Raw genomic sequence first — 19,062 nt, forward strand, 5'->3', positions numbered from 1 at the left:
TTACACACCCTTTATATACACAATGCAATGGGGTAAGTTTTCTGGAAATAACAACAACAAAGATTTATGGTAATGAACTATTTGGTTAATTCAATTAACACAGATACAGTTTGATTCATGAGATACAATTTATTTCTTTTAGACACATGGACACAGATGCTTGTCAGTGTTCAGTGATACAGTTTGGTTCTTTTAGAAAAACAGATACCTTTTCTTGATTCTTTCAGGAAGAGTTACAATTTGGTTCTTTGTGGTTCTATTAGAAACAGATACTTTCATATTGTACATTGAGACTGAACAGCCAAGCAGAGATTTTTTTTATAACTATAGCTCACACTCCAAACAACTTAGTGTTTCACAGTAAAGCTTATCAATGTCCCGTGAAAGTTTTTGGATCTCATTGAGCAATGAAATCGCAGGATTATCCCAAACATATGATCTGTGATGGTTAAGATTGGAATGCTGCCACATACAGTATGTGTTTTACAGTGAAGGCTGTATGTGGGAACCCCTTCACATCGTGTCACAGGAGCAAGGAGGCAATCAAAGTCAGCATACACTACAAAGAGACTTCACTCGTGGCAGCGGTGGTTCTGAAACTTTAAGAATTTGTTTTCATCTGTCAGCATTTCAACATGTACCGTATCCTTCAAAGAGTAGTCAATAGTATGCTTTACTAATGACTCATCAGAAAAAGTAGTTGAGACACCTCTAGTAAAAATGCTTTTTCATCGTTCATTTACTCTGTTGGGAGGAAAGGAGTTTAGATATATCCTTTATCCAAACCTTCCACATCATTACGAAGTGTCGTATTAATGATCTATGGAACAAGTATTAATCTAATCTAATCTGTTGATTTTCTATCTCATCTGAGATTATTAACATGTTTATATGCAGCTTGCACTGCCCAGATTTCGATAAACGATGACTTCGTGGGAATTTTACCATCGTCATCTTTATCTGGCTTCTTTTTCCTCTTCTTAAGAACAAAAATGTTAACCAAAATACCCTCATTGGTGCATCTCGAACTTGGGTATGTCCTGAAGTTTGACAGGGACATCAATAACATCAAAGTTTTCCGAAGATTTCGGGATTGCAGCCGGATCTCATCGACTTCTTTCCACGATATTTCGGCTGACAACCTGACAGCCATCTTCAGGCGAATGTTTGACACTGGAGATTGCTAGTGCAAGTCGCTCTATTTATACGTAAAAGTGCCGCCGGCGCGCATGCGCAAGTTACCGTAGCATACGCGCCACCTGTCGATTCCAAGGCCCTCTACAATATAACTGCGTCTATGGAGCGCAAACGAATGCGTGAAAAAAGTAAAACATGCACGCAGATGTGACCAAAACAATAAAATGCAACATTTCAATATTAAAATTAAAATTACTTGTCGCTCGACATGTCAGAAGCCATAAAAAGTTTTCTTTTGGTTGAAATTAAAGAAATCAACGGGTCCCAGGCCTTATTCAATAAAAAGCCGCCATCACGGTTAATGAGATTTTCCACTAAACGTATTTCCACGGATTCCTTCACAACTGAATCCCAGAAAGATCTCGATGGGGCCAAGATTTTCCTGGTCGAATAACCCATAGTATGTCCTGTGGAAATACAATGTTCGGCTATGGCCGACTTACTGGGCTGTAAAAGGCGAGTGTGGCGCTCATGTTCAACGCAGCGGTCGTGTACTGTGCGTGTGGTCTGACCAATGTAGGCTTTCCCATACTCGCAAGGTATTTTATAAATTCCAGCCTTCCGTAATCCCAGACCATCCTTGGCTGAGCCCAGAAGAGCACGAGTCTTTGTAGATGGTCGGAAGATTGCTTTCACACGACGTTTCTTTAAAATTCTGCCTACTTTCGATGAAATGTCCCCGACATATGGGAGAAATGCTCTGGACTTAAACACCTCATTTTCCTCTTCATCTTGTGGGTGGTCACGTTTTTTCCTCCTTAAAGCAGTACTGACCTGATGTGCAGAATATCCATTATGTTGAAATACAGATTTCAAGTGCTCTAATTCGTCTGCAAGGCTGTCTTTATCAGACACGATATGTGCCCTATGCACCAACGCTCCAAGGACGCCCATAGTTTGTGGCGGGTGATGACAGCTTGACGCCTGCAGGTACAGGTCCACATGCGTGGGTTTTCGAAAGACAGAATGCCCCAATGACCCATCCACCCTGCGTTTAACCATGACGTCCAGAAATGGTAGGCAACCATCCTTTTCAACTTCCATCGTAAACTGAATGTTTGTGCGGATGGAATTCAGATGTTGTAAAAACCGTGAGAGCTCTTCTTCACCGTGAGGCCACACTACAAAGGTATCGTCGACGTACCGCCAGAAGACTGTTGGTTTCAACATCGCCGAATCGAGAGCCCTCTCCTCAAAGTCTTCCATATAAAAGTTTGCTACCAGAGGGGACAGAGGACAACCCATGGCAACACCGTCAAGTTGCTCAAAATATTCATTATTAAATAGAAAGTAAGTAGAGGACAGGGCATGGTGAAACAGCGCCGTTATATCGGCCGTAAACTTATTGCCGATAAGTGACAATGAATCCAAAAGAGGGACCCTCGTGAAGAGTGAAACGACATCGAAACTTACTAACAAGTCCGAATCCTTCAGCTGTAGTGTTCTCAGTCTGTTGATAAAGTCCGCAGAGTTGCGAATATGGTGCGTGCATTTACCAACAAAAGGTCTCAGTAGCGAAGCCAGATGACTAGATAAATCATATGTTGGAGCACCGACATTGCTCACTATGGGGCGAAAGGGCACATTATCCTTATGGATCTTTGGAAGACCATATAACCTCGGTGGAACAGAACTGTGAGGTCTCAATCTTTTCACAACTTCTTGCGGCAGAGAAGAGGAGTTTAGCAACGGCGCTGTTTCACCATGCCCTGTCCTCTACTTACTTTCTATTTAATAATGAATATTTTGAGCAACTTGACGGTGTTGCCATGGGTTGTCCTCTGTCCCCTCTGGTAGCAAACTTTTATATGGAAGACTTTGAGGAGAGGGCTCTCGATTCGGTGATGATGAAACCAACAGTCTTCTGGCGGTACGTCGACGATACCTTTGTAGTGTGGCCTCACGGTGAAGAAGAGCTCTCACGGTTTTTACAACATCTGAATTCCATCCGCACAAACATTCAGTTTACGATGGAAGTTGAAAAAGGATGCTTGCCTACCATTTCTGGACGTCATGGTTAAACGCAGGGTGGATGGGTCATTGGGGCATTCTGTCTTTCGAAAACCCACGCATGTGGACCTGTACCTGCAGGCGTCAAGCTGTCATCACCCGCCACAAACTATGGGCGTCCTTGGAACGTTGGTGCATAGGGCACATGTCGTGTCTGATAAAGACAGCCTTGCAGACGAATTAGAGCACTTGAAATCTGTATTTCAACATAATGGATATTCTGCACATCAGGTCAGTACTGCTTTAAGGAGGAAAAAACGTGACCACCCACAAGATGAAGAGGAAAATGAGGTGTTTAAGTCCAGAGCATTTCTCCCATATGTCGGGGACATTTCATCGAAAGTAGGCAGAATTTTAAAGAAACGTCGTGTGAAAGCAATCTTCCGACCATCTACAAAGACTCGTGCTCTTCTAGGCTCAGCCAAGGATGATCTGGGATTACGGAAGGCTGGAATTTATAAAATACCTTGCGAGTGTGGGAAAGCCTACATTGGTCAAACCACACGCACAGTACACGGCCGCTGCGTTGAACATGAGCGCCACACTCGCCTTTTACAGCCCAGTAAGTCGGCCATAGCCGAACATTGTATTTCCACAGGACATACTATGGGTTATTCGGCCACGAAAATCTTGGCCCCATCGAGATCTTTCTGGGATTCAGTTGTGAAGGAATCCGTGGAAATACGTTTAGCGGAAAATCTCATTAACCGTGATGGCGGCTTTTTATTGAATAAGGCCTGGGACCCGTTGATTTCTTTAATTTCAACCAAAAGAAAACTTTTTATGGCTTCTGACATGTCGAGCGACAAGTAATTTTAATTTTAATATTGAAATGTTGCATTTTATTGTTTTGGTCACATCTGCGTGCATGTTTTACTTTTTTCACGCATTCGTTTGCGCTCCATAGACGCAGTTACATTGTAGAGGGCCTTGGAATCGACAGGTGGCGCGTATGCTACGGTAACTTGCGCATGCGCGCCGGCGGCGCTTTTACGTATAAATAGAGCGAATTGCACTAGCAATCTCCGTGGAAAGAAGTCGATGAGATCCGGCTGCAATCCCGAAATCTTGTGGAATATTCGATACACCGGGAAAATTTCAAGAGTAACATCAAAGCTATTAATATCACAAACATGGTATTTGTCTGGGCGCTCTGGCTGTAGTTTGTAATTTCTTTCACAAGACAGGACTGATCATACAAAACAAGTGTTGCCTACTTTATTTTTGACATTAATACACGTCCTCTTATCAGCTACATCTTTTGGTAGCTTGATATAGCTGGACCGTCCATTTATTGGGTCATGGAAATGTGAGTGGGTGTCGACATATAGAACACAATTGAGTGCTTTACTTGATCCTTTACCGGCCATCTCTGGAAGCTTGGTTTGAATAGCACTCAAGGGGAGATTATGGAACCACTCAGTGATAGAGGTGCTCCGCCATATCACTCCGTTGTTTCCCGAAAGATTGACAATACTTTTCTCCTCAAGGCACCTTCCTCTTTAGGAGGATGTGATAGATCGCAGCACAGTACTGCACTGTATATCACAGAGGGATATCACGGATTATTTACGATCTTGATGAGCTCTCTTTCTCTGACAGGGAGGCACGCCAACAGGAAACTTGTAACATTCTTGTACCACCCCGCTGAATTCTCGATCCTTGTAAACAAGAAGCACTCATAAAAAGCGTCCTCGATCACTATCTAGTCTAATTCTGACATGACGTTTGTAATTTGATGTCCTGTAATAGGGCGGGGAGGTTGCTCCTACTAGCCATGCGCTACTATTATTACTGGTAGAACTAACCAAAGGCGGTGGTGGCGGTGGCGTAGGACGCTGGTGCCAAAACAAACAAGCCAATTGAGGAGAAGCCGGCTGTGGCAGCGGTTTGTGGCGCCAGTGTTTCTCTGACCGGTGGCGAGCAGGCCGGTCCCTGGTGGGTACAGGGTACAGCGGGCTCTTGCGCAGACTGCGCAAGTGGAACCCGCTCAATGGTCAAGTGCGGAGTAGATACTGCCAGCTGACTGGCTGTAGAAGGGAAAAGTGTAGTGGACTGACAAGGCAGCCAGTCCACAGTGACGGGTAGCCGAAAGGGCACACGTACACACACGCCGACTGGCGCGAAGTCTGGAACAGGATTCGTAATGAATGTGATAAAGAAAAGAACGTAGCTACTAGAACACTTAACTTTTATATCGTCCTTTGGTATACAGCATTCTTGATGATACAAGTGAGACTATCTTGAGATACATGCAATGGTACAAATGGCGCCTTGCTAGGTCGTAGCCATTAACTTAGCTGAAGGCTATTCTAACTGTCTCTCGGCAAATGAGAGAAAGGCTTCGTCAGTGTAGTCGCTAGCAACGTCGTCGTACAACTGGGGCGAGTGCTAGTACGTCTCTCGAGACCTGCCTTGTGGTGGCGCTCGGTCTGCGATCCTGACAGTGGCGACACGCGGGTCCGACATGTACTAATGGACCGCGGCCGATTTAAGCTACCACCTAGCAAGTGTGGTGTCTGGCGGTGACACCACAAAAAGCATATTAATTAAACACATAAAGCACATAGCCGCATCGGCTGTAGACAGAGGAAGAAATGTACATTGATTAAAAACACCGATATCACAAGGAGAGAGAGAAAACGTACCAATATATAAATAATAATAATAATTTACCTGAGTCAGTAGCGCCACTAAACACCATCATTCTGGTGTCTGGAGGCAATCATCTCCTGCAAATCCTCAGGCACAGCATTCAGATAGCGGTAACTCAAACCCTGATTCACCTTGGTTCGCAGGTGATCTTGATTTCTCACTGTTCAAGCTGCCCTGCAACTACCGGTCTAATTTGCAGAGATCTTGGGCTGTAACAATAAACCGATTTGTTAGAGAAAAAAAAGAACATCCTCTCTCCTATACTGCTACACAAGCACAAATGAAATACATTTTAGCTGTGAAAAATTTTTTTCGAACAAACTGGAGAGTCCACCATGGTCCAGCCTCATCTTCCTGTTTCTCCTCACACTCCAGAATCCTGGAGCTTTGCTGTAACATTGGAAAAGAAACGGAATTAGTGACGAGAAATTCGCTATAGAATTTAACATGCTAAAGTTTCTTTTAAGCACAGATCCACGATGGTAAAATTATTTACTTACGTGCTAGTTCGTCCTTTGCAAATCTACAGCGCTTGCCGCTGATGTTCAAGTTGTTGCTGCTAAGTTTCATCTTACACTGACACAGACAAAGCAGCCAGAGAACTATAGCCACCACAGCGGACAGGAGCGGAATGGGGATGAGGTGGGTGGGTGGGGCTTATGTAGACTCATCTCACAATCAATCAGAGGGCTTCATTTTGAAGGGGCATCCAGTCACGAAGTACGGTTGACGGAATGTCCGTAGACGTAGTTGTAGAATTTTGGAACACGTATTATGTTCGAGTACAATGACTTTTCTGGAGACTAGAAATCTACTCTGTAGGAATCAGCATGGGTTTCGAAAAAGACGATCGTGTGAAACCCAGCTCACGCTATTCGTTCACGAGACTCAGAGGGCCATAGACACGGGTTCCCAAATAGATGCCGTGTTTCTTGACTTCCTCAAGGCGTTCGATACAGTTCCCCACAGTCGTCTAATGAACAAAGTAAGAGCATACGGACTATCAGACCAATTGTGTGATTGGATTGTAGAGTTCCTAGATAACAGAACGCAGCATGTAATTCTCAATGGAGGGAAGTCTTCCGAAGTAAGAGTGATTTCAGGTGTGCCGCAGGGGAGTGTCGTAGGACCGTTGCTATTCGCATTATATATAAATGACCTTGTGGATAACATCGGAAGTTCAATGAGGCTTTTTACAGATGATGCTGTGGTATATCGAGACGTTGTGACAATGGAAAATTGTACTGAAATGCAGGAGGATTTGCAACGAATTGACGCATGGTGCAGGGAATGGCAATTGAATCCCAATGTAGAAAAGTGTAATGTGTTGCGAATACATAGAAAGAAAGATCCTTTATCATTTAGCTATGATATAGCAGGTCAGCAACTGGAAGCAGTTAATTCCATAAATTATCTGGGAGTAGGCATTAGGAGTGATTTAAAATGGAATGATCATAGAAATTTGATCGTCGGTAAAGCAGATGCCAGACTGAGATTCATTGGAAGAGTCCTAAGGAAATGCAATCCGAAAACAAAGTAAGTAGGTTACAGTACACTTGTTTGCCCACTGCTTGAATATTGCTCACCAGTGTGGGATCCCAAGCAGATAGGGTTGATAGAGGAGATAGAGAAGATCCAACGGAGAGCAGCGCGCTTCGTTACAGGATCATTTGGTAATCGCTAAAGCGTTACGGAGATGATAGATAAACTCCTGTGGAAGACTTTGCAGGAGAGACGCTCAGTAGCTCGGTACGGGCTTTTGTTGAAGTTTCGAGAACATACCTTCACCGAGGAGTCAAGCAGTATATTGCTCCCTCCTACGTATATCTCGCGAAGAGACCATGAGGATAAAATCAGAGAGATTAGAGCCCACACAGAGGCATACCGACAATCTTTCTTTCCACAAACAATACGAGACTGGAATAGAAGGGAGAACCGATAGAGGCACTCAAAGTACCCTCCGCCACACACCGCCAGGTGGCTTGCGGGTATGGATGTAGATGTAGATGTAGATGTAGACGTCACAGTTGCCTCTATTCAAGACAAGTCTATTATGCAAGTGATCGCTAGCATGCAGCTGATATCGAAAACAGTCGCGATATGATATTCCGGCAAATCATGCGAAAATACATGATATTCCAGAAACTTTCAGGTGCCACTCGATGATTTCAACGTAACAGTGTCACAAATATCGTCTTTTTTGGCGTGTAAAATCGTATATTGTAACTTATATCGGTTTTGTTGTCAGTAAGTTAACTCGCGATTGTCGAAGCACTTCTCATAGACAGAGATCAGAAAGTAAATTTTCTTGCACTCTCAGAGTCTACAACGAGGCTATGATTGTTTTTGTTACGTAAGAAGTACCACTGGGCTGTGCGCGTCTCACTTCAGAATGCGCTAGTGGTTTACGTGAAGATGTGGGATTGGGATTGTATGCGTGTTTTCTGTTCGTAAACTTGTGTTTGATGTTTTATGTACGTGTTATTGGCTCCTAAAGAGGCGTGTAAGGGTTTTCCTAAATTCTGAATGGGAAAGTGGAGCGAAGTGTACTAATTTTAAAACTACGTTGCTTACTGGTCCATGGCTGCAAAACAACTGGCACTGCAGTTTGTGTGTGAAGCAGGATAGGAATGGTATAGGCATGCAACTGAGTTTTGTTTGTTAAAATAAGCCATGCCAGTCCACTCACAGAACTACCAACATGCCACTCCATGCTGTGCCATGGGCACTAGGTAGTGCCAACTATATAACTTATGCCACTTTGTCACAATGCACCCGTCAAGACTGCCTACAAGCGTCCAACTCAGTACCAATAACTCAGGACCTCCACTGAGCTTCGCATGATGTCATGCAGTCTCACATCAATATTGACTCCACCCCAGGGAGGCTGGTTTGTCCTGTGCGAAGCGACTCTGGACCAGTCGAAACCATGTCGTTAGTCTGGTATGCACACAGATGTTTGTCCCTATTGGGACTACAGGTAGTGTGTCCCTCCACCACAGCTGGCTGCACATTTTCACACTCAACCCTACCTTAATTTTAGCACAGGACATGGCCTGTGGTGCTAGAGGGATATAAGCGCTATATCGGCACCAGACATTTTCCTCACACCATAGATGAAGCTACTTGACAGGACACTTAATTTATGGAAGGACGTAGACGTTTCCTCACGATGACATATCATGGCACTTTATGGAGTCAGCCCGATCCATTATCGAAACAGCGCGAGGAAAGTGGAATTATTTGTACATAAATCTGAAGACATATGATCAGTCAACCACACTAACAAAAGATATCACTTCATACACATCACCATCTTGAACACAGGAATAAAAAAGAAAAAAAAGTGTTACTTAACCAGCTACAGGGAAGTGCTCAAGAACTAAATACTTAAGGAAGTAACTTAGTGTAATAGAATAATTTCATACATTTAGCATTATTTCATCTAACAGCCACGCTATGTTTAGATATTTAGTTGACGATATAACTTTCAGATCTATAGAAATCTCGAGAATGATACTTCATCTACTCTACACAGATTCTAAGAGTTTGGTACAGCTTTTCCTAGTAGTGCATTCCCTGCACTTCACATAACTGCCTGTACCCTACATCCTGTAGCTCACAATTAACATAGTGTGTTACATGACTGTAATGACTGCATGTATTAGACAGCCATTACAGAGAGCTCAGACGATTCAGGCCTTGTACCAAAGAAATTCAGCCTGCAGGTAGTACACGAATGCATGTATGACTAATTAATTACATCGATCAATTAATTAAATCCACCATCTGGAATACCCCTAACCCCATCCCATTACCTCCCCCCACTTGGAAATTGGCGGGAAAAAGACTCAATTGATTGGTCATTTAGCGGGAAATCGATCACGGTGTATGGAATATTCTTTAAACAATTTAGATGCTGTGTGGAATAATGTTTATATAAACAGTTTATAGACTCCAAGACAGTGTATGGAATACAGTTTATTTAATTAGTTAAAGGATTTGCCGGAAAACTGACTGCAGTGTTTGCAATATCGTTTATTTAAACAATTTGCAGGATACAACATGATGTATGAAACATAGTGTATTTAAAGAATTTGTCAGAAATCGATGGCAGTACGGAATATTTAAATAATCGTGGCGCTTTTTTATTCTGATCACGCTTGGAAACGCTGAGTAGGCTTAATTTGCAGTGGTCAGATGTTAAGGCTCTTATTGTCTATATTCCTCATTTTTCGAAGCACACTGGTGTCTAAACACAGACGGGAAAATCAGAACAATTACATATCTAAACGTTTATGTCAATATTTCGAAACCCACCGTCACTTTCTGCAGATCGACAAATTACTAGAATCTCAGCGGTAAACTATTTTGTACAGATTGAGAGACATACAGCAGTCATACTCCACTGACAGTTAAACCCTGTAAAAGTGGTCTATAGATCATCAATGGAATGATGTACAGCATAGTTGTCTCCATTTCAGGTCTCCCTTGCGTGTGTCTATCGTCGGGGCACAACCATGAAGGTCAAAACCGCCCAGTGTCCTCATTACAGACCACGTTACTAAACACCACCGACCACGGAACGCATATCGGCCTCCTTTGATCTCGCAGTACCCCAATCAAAGTAATATTCGGAAGGAAGGGGAAGGTGCATGATACAATACAAACAACAGGAAGTACCAATGAAAAACAGAGTCCACTGTGATGTGACGAGAAGCACTAAACACGACACACTTAAACCACGAACCAGTTTGTAGTAGTATTAGTTGACGTGGATAGATCTCGGAGATCACTATCGGTCGGGAATTTGACGTCGCAATTGGGTTTTTCAAGCATCGTAGAATTCCTAAATTGGTTCTCTCCGCTACATTCAGAAGGAAAAGGCCTACTGTATGATAGGATAGAGACAATAGCAAATACCACTTCAAGACAGAGTCCACTGCAATGTATTGAGAAGCACTAAACGTGAAACACTTAATCCACGATGCAGTCCATAGCAGTAGCTGTCATGACTAGATGTCAGAGATAGCTGAAAAAACTCGCACATCCTGCGTGCTCCTGTCCCGAGGTGCACACGCAGTGCACCCGTCCCCATCTACACCGCCATGCCGACGTAAAGCAATAATTGAAAATTAGTACTGGGGCCACAGCCGCAGTCATGGACGAGCATATATGCCAGAGTACACCACCCCCAGCCATGGGGGGAATCCAGGAATGATTGGAGTGGTAGGAATTCTGATGTTGTAAATACCACCACTTCAGATGTTTATCATTTTGAATCTTCTCTCACGTAACACACACACGTCCACTTCTGTTGCACTCACCCAGCACAATGGTGACTTCGCCAGTGCTTGCTGCCGTGGGCAACATCAGACACATCAGGGCATTCTTTGTACCCATCACAGGCTGAGCTAATCTGTTACTTCTGGTTGCCGACTGCCACTGCAGGCAGCCGCGTTGCACTGCGAAATAAGCAGCTGCAGCTTGGATGTGTACAGTAGTCTTTCACTTAAAATCATCCTGTATATGTGTTGCCGGAGCAGCAGCGTAATTTACACCATGCGATGTCCAGCTTTCAGTCACAGCCAATGGACTGAAACGTGTTAATGTTAGTTTAGACTCTGGCACAGGCTTCGAAGTCGAGGTGGAAAAAACAAAATGTATGGAGGCATAAAAGTTGTGTTATATGCTATTTGGATGTGTTACAGCAGACAAAAAAAAAACAATGTATCTGACAACAAAACAGAGATCCTCTCTTGTGACTGGTAGTCTGTATGGTATGGCCCTCCTACAGTACAGATGGTGAAACTTTACACTGGTCTGTGCAAGCGGCTTCGATCAATGAGTGAATCAATACCTGTATATTATAGGATCGCTGCATATGCTCGATGCCAGCACACAAACAGTATTTGTTTTCGATATACGTAATAATGGTAAAAATCTTATCGAGTTCTCTGTCAGATGAAGTTAGCAGAGCTTTTATAGTTTGTAGTTTTTCTCTGTTGGATGGTACAAAATGACAATGATATAGAGAATGTTTGGGTGACATATGTGAATGCATCCTGAGCGAAGCAGATCTCCTTCAGACTGTAGTACCTGCATGCAGTTTGGAGATGCACAACAATGCAGCAGAAAAATCCTCAAACTTCTTTCAGTTCCCATAATGTCTTTTGTACTACCTCATGTTGCAGGAGAAAGTTTCGTTCTGGCGCTGGTCTCACACATCGTACGCCGTTGGCGGAGCTACAACAAGATGTCCTCATTTCCACCGAGTGGTCAAAACAGACAGTCCTGTCACCGTAGCTCGGCTCCGCCTGTTTCTCCAAAGGGTACAGAGGATGGTAGATATAGCTCTCTCCGACTTGAGTTCAGTTCCGACTTAAATTGGAATGATCACATGGACAAAACTGTAGGGAGGGGAGGGCAGAGACTGAGGAACGGTTACAAAATGCAGAGGGACTGTTTAAAGCCACGTCGGAGTTTTTATGTAACCCAATAGGTTCGAAAAAGGTGACTCCTTTCGAGATATGAGAGTGGCATTGATATGACTCACCAGTGGCTGTAATCATTAAACATGTCTCCATAGGATCCAACCCAAGTATGTGATTGACTGGATAGACTTGATTCCGAATCGCAGACAGCGTTTCTACCAGAAATCCGTGACATGCCCCCTGATGGGTGGAGGTGATGCCTAGGGCACCATGATAAGAGTCTTGAGTTGGCCTTTTTATTTGTTGCGACTATGTTTTTTAACGATATTTCAATCTCTCACCTACACAATGAGTGACAATCATCATAATGAAATCACATGTATTAACGAATTTCTAAAGTGATATGTAGTCTACACCTTGTACAGTATTTACAACTTCTCTGTGCTGCTACCATAACAGAGGAGGCGTCCTGTGACAGTGGTGGATCTTAGCACTCCACCATGATCCAAAAATGAGTTTAACATACTAGTCCTGTGATGCAGGATGTAACAGATTAGAAAAGATATTTTTCTACTTGATGACAGAATACTTAGAGACAACATAGCCTATGCCATAGTCTTGTACAGGATTTTCACGACAAGCAACTATACTTTAGCGATGAGAAAACGTGTGTATTGTCCGATTTCTTCTATCTACGAAAATAAGTAGTATAAACGGGAGGAATCTACATTTCGCGTGAGAAATTCGAGGTGTAATTAATGGTCAACAACATCGCTGTGGGTACAAAGAATGCGCCGACCTCTGATCTTGCCCACGGCAGCGAGGGCTGGCGAAGTGACCAGTGTGGCAGAAGTGGACGTGTGTGTGTTACATGAGAGAAGATTCAAAATGATGGATGTTTGCGCTGGAGGTATTGATAAAATCCGAATTCCTAGCGTACAATCATCCCCGAATTCGCTCCATGGCCGGGGCATACACGCTTATCTGTGACTGCGGCTGACACCAGTGGTAATTTTCAACGACCTCTTAACGTCGGCGCCGGCGGTGTAGATAAGGACGGGCGCACTGTGTCTGGACCTCAGGACAGAAGTGCGTAGGGTGTGTGAGTGTTTTCAGCTATCTCCGACATCTAGTCATGACGCCTACTGCTACAGACTGGATCGTGGATTAAGTGTGTCGTGTTTAGTGCTTCTCAATACATCGCAGTGGGCTCTGTCTTGGAATGGTATTTGCTGTTGTCTCTACCCTATCACGCAGTAGGCCTCAAAAATGGCTCTGAGCACTATGGGACTCAACTGCTGAGGTCATTAGTCCCCTAGAACTTAGAACTAGTTAAACCTAACTAACCTAAGGACATCACAAACATCCATGCCCGAGGCAGGATTCGAACCTGCGACCGTAGCGGTCTTGCGGTTCCAGACTGCAGCGCCTTTAACCGCACGGCCACTTCGGCCGGCAGTAGGCCTCCATCCTTCCGAATGTAGTGGCGATAACCAATTTCGGAATTCTACGATGCTTGAAAAACCCAATTGCTACGTCAAATTCCCGACTGGTAGCGATCTCCGAGATCTAGACACGACAACTAATACTACTACAGACTGGTTCGTGGTTTAAGTGTGTCGAGTTTAATGCTTCTCAATACATCACAGTAGGTTCTGTCTTGCAGTGGTATTTTCTGTCGTCTGTATCGCATCATGCACCTTCCTCCTTCCTTCCGAGTGTAACGGAGACAACTAATTTAGAAATTCTACAATACTTTTAAAAACCTATTCGCGACATCAGATTCCCGATTGATCAATTTATTGTTTCCAATAGTTGTATTGCGTCCTCGCATGAATTTGGAGTTGGCAGGCAATTCTTTTACCTTGGCGGCTCGCGCATGCCTGCCCAGACGCGGGAGATTGCTGCGTTGCCAAGTTGCGAACGACGCACGCGCCAAGAGAAGCAGCGCCATAGTATAGAATAGTTCGCAAACTTACGCTTAGAGGGGAGCGCGCAGTTTATGAAGTAAAGCCACCACGGCCGCATTAACCCTTTCGCTGCTACAGAGACGTGCTCCCCGCATTCCGCGCTGTGCGCGTGTTTGTCATCACTGCACTGCTCGCCTGTGCTGACACACAGTGTTCCGACTGCTTTGACACACTTATCATTCGATTTCTCAAAAACTATTTGGCCCAAAAATTTGATTTTTATACATCTTCTTGACTGATACCTTCCCCCCATAAATGACGTAATTTTGTTTCGATGTTCAGTGCAGTTATTGTGCAGCATTAAATGTAGTAAACCATTGCACGAAATTTTGAAGAGTTTGCAGAGATAAAAGTCCATAGCGTGTACTTTCCGTATGGTAGATTTCAGTTGCCACAATGTTGAGAATTAAATGTGGACAAGGTACCTAAAATGGTTCAAATGGCTCTGAACACTATGGGACTTAACATCTATGGTCATCAGTCCCCTAGAACTTAGAACTACTTAAACCTAACTAACCTAAGGACATCACACAACACCCAGTCATCACGAGGCAGAGAAAATCCCTGACCCCGCCGGGAATCGAATCCGGGAACCCGGGCGCGGGAAGCGAGAACTCTACCGCACGACCACGAGCTGCGGACGGACGAGGTACCTAAATTTCATATAAAATTTACTGTATAACAATATCTCATTTAATTTAAGTACCAGATAGGTGTCGTATGTAATATTGAGAAATATTCCGTCTTTCGCGACTGTAATAAATGTTTTATTTATACCAGAGTCATTTCGATTTTTTTCTAAAAAGTTCTGACTAAAACAAAGTTGGCGAAGTACACAAAACTGAATTGTGGACGTAATAAAACACAGAAAAAACTAAAATATATTGTCAGTGAGGCACAGTGCGCAAACAATTTGTGTTTCTCACAACAGACAGCAAATACTTGCCAAAACATACATCAGTCGACGAAAACATGGAATATGATGATGTTGCCAAAGCAGCGAAGCAAAGAATTGCGTCCGACAATCAAGTGGCTCTGCAACGTACGAGCTGGAATTCTGCTCTAAATAATACTTTTAATACTATTGCATAAGAATATATCTCAATATGAATAGTAAAACGGCGACTGCAGAAGAGAAGATATACAAACAAAACAGATAACATGAATATTGGATGTGTGCCTTTTCATTGTTTTTAATTTCTGTAAAAAGAAATGTTGGAGGACAAAATTAGAAAAACCGAAAACTTATTATGATTATAATGAAGAGACAAAGCACTAGAAATTTCAAAAGATTACATCGAGACGAATAAAATTCATGAAGTAAGACACTTCAATATTGTTTTTAAATACAGAAAATATAAAGCACCAAAGAAGGTTTGAACTCAGATACTCTCACTTAACACCTTAACCATTACGCTAATGCATCTCATCATTCGACAAAGCTCCTGAATATTTTACGCAAAATATGGACAAACACTGTTGGTACAACTATGAATTACTCACGTTTCGTCGAAGTATAACAGGAAATAAACAATTACCGCTGTTCTTTATTGCGAAAAAGTTTGTGAGAATGATACAAACACCTTTCCTTGCTATCGCCTGAATTTGGAGGCTTATTGCTAGTTTGGTTTAATTAATTAATAGAATATGAAGCAATTGGTATAAAGAATGCTTTTTCCAAACTTTCTATAAAAGAAAGTCTGCTATCAAGACATTGCTTTTGTTCAATTACTTTATTTATGACTGAATGTTTCTAAAACTGAAGACACTCGTCCATGCTGTGCACTGCAGTTGAGCTCTGGCAACGTTCTCTGTTCATTGGCTGACTGCGTTTTGTGACGTCAGATGCGCAGAACTAATCTAAACTCGTCCGCCATTGTAAATGACGCGCACTTTAGTGTGGGTTTCTCTCACAGCCGGTGTGAACGGGGACTACGCTGTAGACGGCGAATGGTGCGCGTCTCGCGATCGCTAGCTTCTTTGATGGGTCTGACTTTTTTACCAGATATGTTTAGTGAAATGTTGTGGTGGAGGAGGGTGTTTACGCTTCAAACGTTGGAGCGTACAAGACCTCAGATGTGTTTAGTGCTACGATCTATTTGTGGTGGAAATTTCATTACTTGATATGCTTAATGTTTGCGTGTGATACTCAGACGTTGAAAATATGTTTCATAACGAATAAGGATCATCGTAAGGTGGAGGCGAGTGTTTTAAGCAGTCTGCTTGATTCCTGTAAATTGTTAAACAATTAATTTGAAAGGGTAGTGCAACTGGTTTATTTCACTCTATTTTTGATATCTTAATTGCATCAGTTCTCCCTTTGTCTCCAGCATTTGCCAAGGAACATTGTACTCTGAGGAGAGATGCAGACCTCCATGTGCATGTTTTGGGACGTTGGTTCACACTAACAGGGAGTGGCCTATTTAGAAAGACAGAGACAGGAATCGAGTTTGTAGTTTCCCGATCAACAGAATGCCGCCACTTGATGCTTTGTTTGGGGTACCGCGAGATCAAAGGAGGCCGATATGTGGTCCGTGGTCGGTGGTATTTAGTAAAGTGGTCTGTAATCAGGACATTAGGCGGTTTTGTGTTCTTGGTGGTTCCCTGAAGATAGACACACACACAGGAGACCCGAAACAGTGGTCACTATACCGCAATCCATTCCATTCATGATCTGTAGACCACTTTTGCAGGGTTTAATTGCCAGTGGAATATGACTGCTGTATGTTTCTCGATCTGTAGAAGATTCTAGTTATTCTAGTAAAATTCTAGTAATTTCTCCGTCTGCTCAAATTGACAGTGGGTTTCGAAATATTGACATGAACTTTTAGATATGTAATTGTTCTGATTTTCCCATCTGTGCTCAGAGACCAGTGTACTTCGAAAAGGGGGGAAAATAAATAATAAGAGCCTTAACATCCATGACACCGGCAGCAAATATAAAGTAAGGCTACTCAGCCTTTCCAAGCGCGCCCAGGATAAAAAAGCTCCGCAATTGTTTAAATATTCCATACTGCAATCAAATTCTTTGAATGAACTATATTCCATACACCATATTGTATCCTGTAAATTGTTGAAATAAACGGTATTCCGTACACTGCAGTCACTTTCCCGACAAACACCTTCTTGAATCCTATAAACTGTTTCAATAAACAATATCCACAAAATGTCTAAATTGTTTCAACAATATTCCATACACTGCAATCGATTTTCTGACAAATTCCTTAACCGAATAAATAAACTATATTCCATACAATCCCTTGAATTATATAAACTTTCTAAATAAACAATATTCCACATATCGTCTAAATTGTTTAAGCAACATTCCATGACTGCAATCGGTTTCCCACCAAATGACCAATCAACTGCGCCTTTCTCCTGCCAATTTTCAGGGGGAGGGGGGGACGTGAGGCGGAGGGTTAGGGGCTTTTCCCAGAGGGGAAGGGGTTCATTAATTGATCAATTTATTTAAGTAGTCAATCAAATTGATATCAAAAGTATACTTGTATTGGCGAGGGGTTTTCAGAGGGATGGGGGAGGATTAGGTCGAGGAGGAGGAGGAAGGCAGAGGGGTTGTGGAATAAAAGGTTAAGGGCCTGCCTATCAAAGGGAAGGACTATCCTCAGGTTGTCATAATCCTCTTAGCAGAACAATAGGTGAAGGACCTTTCAATCCAAAGAGAACGACAGGATTCACTGTAAAGGTTTGCTTGCCGCTGAATGTAGGCAACCCACACTAACAAAACGCCCTGAAACGAGCCCCAGTGCTGTCGTCATTTGTGTGTTCCCTTTTGAAACTAGAGTGCAACAGCCTCTGCTGCCCCAGCATCTTACGAATTTCGTTGTTAAACCATCGTGGGTCTTTTCTATCCTTTATCCACTTACTAGACAAGTAAATCTCCAGACCTCAATTTACAATCTGCTTAAACTTTGTCCACAATTCCTCTACATCGATCTTCCTGGCACTAAGTGGCGCCAATTGACTATGTAAGTAAGATGTTAATAACTGATTATCTACTCTGTCTATCAGAAACACTCTCCTACCCTTCTTGACTGATTTATTAACTTTCGTAATCATAGTTGCTATGATGACATCACGATTGCTAATACCCATTTCTATAGTGAAATTGTCAATAAGGTCTGGCTATTTGTAGCTACAATGTATAAGATATTTCCACTGTGTGTGGGCTGCCAAGATAGGAGCTCAAGACAGTTCTCAGAAAATGTGTCCAAAAGTATTTCACATGACTGTCTGTCTGTACCCCCTCTAATGAATCCATAGCCATCCCAGTCTATACTTGGAAAGTTAAAGTCTCCTCCAACTAATATTGCATAATCTGAGTATTTACACGTAATTGACCATAGACTTTCGTTGAATGACTAGAACTGCCACAGTGGAATTGGTTCAAATGGTTCAAATGGCTCTGAGCACTATGGGACTTAACTGCTGAGGTCATCAGTCCCCTAGAACTTAGAACTACTTAAACCTAACTAACCTAAGGATATCACACACATCCATGCCCGAGGCAGGATTCGAACCTGCGACTGTAGCGGTCGCGCCGTTCTAGACTGTAGCGCCTAGAACCGCTCGGCCACACCGGCCGGCAGGTGGAATTGGGTGGCTGGTAAAAACACCCAACAATTAACTTACTTTCACCTACACTTGTTATAAGAGACCAGAAGACTTCACTGTAACACTTAATTTCGCGCTCAATAGAGACAATATTTTTGTCAATTGCAATGAAAACTCCCTCTCCTATGCCCTTTAATCTGTCTTTCGAATATACATTCCATGAC

Source organism: Schistocerca nitens, chromosome 2 (genome assembly GCF_023898315.1).
Source record: "Schistocerca nitens isolate TAMUIC-IGC-003100 chromosome 2, iqSchNite1.1, whole genome shotgun sequence".
NCBI lineage: Eukaryota > Metazoa > Arthropoda > Insecta > Orthoptera > Acrididae > Schistocerca > Schistocerca nitens.